The sequence below is a fragment of the Melitaea cinxia genome, chromosome 8 (genome assembly GCF_905220565.1).
Source record: "Melitaea cinxia chromosome 8, ilMelCinx1.1, whole genome shotgun sequence".
Lineage (NCBI taxonomy): Eukaryota > Metazoa > Arthropoda > Insecta > Lepidoptera > Nymphalidae > Melitaea > Melitaea cinxia.
This window is the reverse complement of record NC_059401.1, coordinates 12,902,175-12,904,859: the sequence shown is the minus strand read 5'-3', so window position 1 is coordinate 12,904,859 and position 2,685 is coordinate 12,902,175.

Sequence of the window (2,685 nt, the reverse complement as noted above, 5' to 3'; positions counted from 1 at the left end):
GAATATTTTTGAATTTATTGCTTAGACAATTTTAGCTACAAGAAATAATCTATTAAATTATAAATTACGTTAGTTGTTTATTTTAAGATTAAGTTGTGAGTAGTTTAACATTAGCAGTTTTGTGGGTCTCTCACAATCGCACCAATAGAACACAATCCGACCAAAATCTTAAACGATGTGTCATGTGAATCAACATTACAACATAGGAAAAACTGTTGTAGGGTCAACGATTGTGAACTTTTTACATCTTGTCGCTTTGCGTTGTCGCGTTTGACTCTCGCTTAAAGCAACGAGATATTTGTAGAGGCATATAGTTAAAATTATGAAAAGCTTATACGCTATATAATATGTATATACACGATATGGAACTATTTTTCTAATTTCTAAAACATTATTTTAAAACTAAAACTATAGTAAGTGTATTGTGGTTTGTAATAATAATAATAAGAAGTCTCATTTTACTAAAAAAAATAAATAGATTTAACGAAAAAAATTGACGGGTTCGCGACTATTATTATAGATTAATAGTTAAATTGATATTTTAAGTATTTCACGCTGTGATAGTATGTCATATTTTTATGTTAATTTGTACACGTAAGAGGTACGCGTTGACGTTTTTATAATTATAGGCGTATTAAATTTATATAGTTTATAATGTGAAAATATATATTGGAATGAAAAATAAAATTCTCATTTCGTCACCATACCACTGTTTTATTAAAATCCTTTTTACTCCTTTTTAAATAGACACTTTTATTTGTTATAGCTATTTCATACCTTGACCATATAAGTTGACACATGCGGTTTCATCTCCGTAGCTCATGATATAATAATATAAATAAATAAATAATTCTTTATTTTAGACCCATAAAACAATTCTTCGTACAATGGATAAAAACAACAAAACAAATACCTACAACTTAATATTTTTAATTGTTACAACAGTTTTACAAGTAAAATAATATTAATCACTCACTTACTCACTTCAGCCTATCGCAGTCGACTGCTCGACATAGGTCTCCACAAGCTCGCGCCAAAAATGGCCTGAACTCATGTGTGTTGCCCGTAGTCACCGCACTGGACAGGTGGGTTATTGGTGACTGCAGGGCTAGCTTTGTCGCATCGAAGACACTACTTCCCGTCTTCGACCTGTGTATTTGAAACCTTTTTAAGTTCCAAGGTGGTAGTGGAACTGCGTTATCCCTTAGTAGTTTCTTACGACACCCACGGGAAGATTCTTAGATGGTTATATTCCTTACTGCCGAAACCAAACTGCAAAATAATATTAATAATCATATACAATTATATGATATGATAGATATGCGTGTAAAACGACTTCGTTACGAATTCACTTCAATTGTTCATATTGTGACACAGTAGTATTTATATAGTAATAACTATATTCTAGATCGTGTATCAAAATAAGACTTCTCCGGACAGCAGTCACTCCAATAAATTATATATTCAATGTACAGTTTTGACTTTTCTACCATTTTATTATATATATAGATTAAGCGAACTCACATCAATACGAAAATATTGTCTCTTTGGTAGACTCAAAACCTTGAATATTATGATACTGAAGTTCCGCTTTAGATTTTTTAAATTTGCTTAATTTCTAAATGGTTCTAATGGTTGGAAAGCGTGCGCTCTATTCGAAGTTTCATTAAGTACATAAAAGTAATTTGTGTAAGTGTTCGCCACTTACCAGACTGGAGTGAACTTAAAATCTATTTAAAAAATTCAGACCTATACTTGATTAGTAATGACATGGATGTTATTAACCGATTAACTATCGAAATTCTTATGTTGTTACAAAGATTAATTTATTGATTTACCTGTTTATTACGTTCTTATTATTAATAAATATTAATTGTTTTTGTTATTTTTGATAATTTTGCTTCTTGTAGATTTTTTTTTATCTCTTTGAAATCGTTCAACATTCTAAGGCAAGACTAACGTCCAAAAGAGAAGCAGGTTTTTTATTTTATTTTACCAGCTAATAAGTTTTATATATTGTGAGGTCAATTTAATTAATATATCATTCTTATTTTTTTTAACACTTCGTAAACAATGATTAGTCATATTGACTAATAATTGCAAACGAATAATCAAATGATTTTAATATCGATCATTCGATTTGTCAGAATCAACTGTCAGCAAAGATGTCAACTCACTTTGTACCGAGCTGTGAAAAGGTTGTGTTGGAAATATAAATTTGTTTTAATCCTACAAACTACGTTTTATTTCTGAGATAAGGAGTTGACTCTTTTAATATAAAATAGCCTGGAGTCAATTACTTCCAACTGTTTTTTTTTTTCATTTCGAAATGAAATATAATATTACTATGATTGTTATAATTAATATTATAGGTACACGTTTTTTAAAATTAACTTTCAACGTTTACTACTATCGTCTAAAATGTATGCTTATTGTGCCATAAAAAAGTTACCAGCGCTATTTTAACAGAAGGCAAAATCCGGAATATTTTCGGAAGCGCTAGTAATTTTTTTCTTTAAACTTATTTTTGTAACGACACTTTTGGGTCCGAGTTTCAAGTTGCCCGTATAGCTCTTTTCTGTAGAACATATATCGTAGTTAGCGTGATACATTACTCCTAAGTGCAATAACACGAGACGGTACATAATATATTATTCTTTGAAATTATATATGAGTTTTATAAAT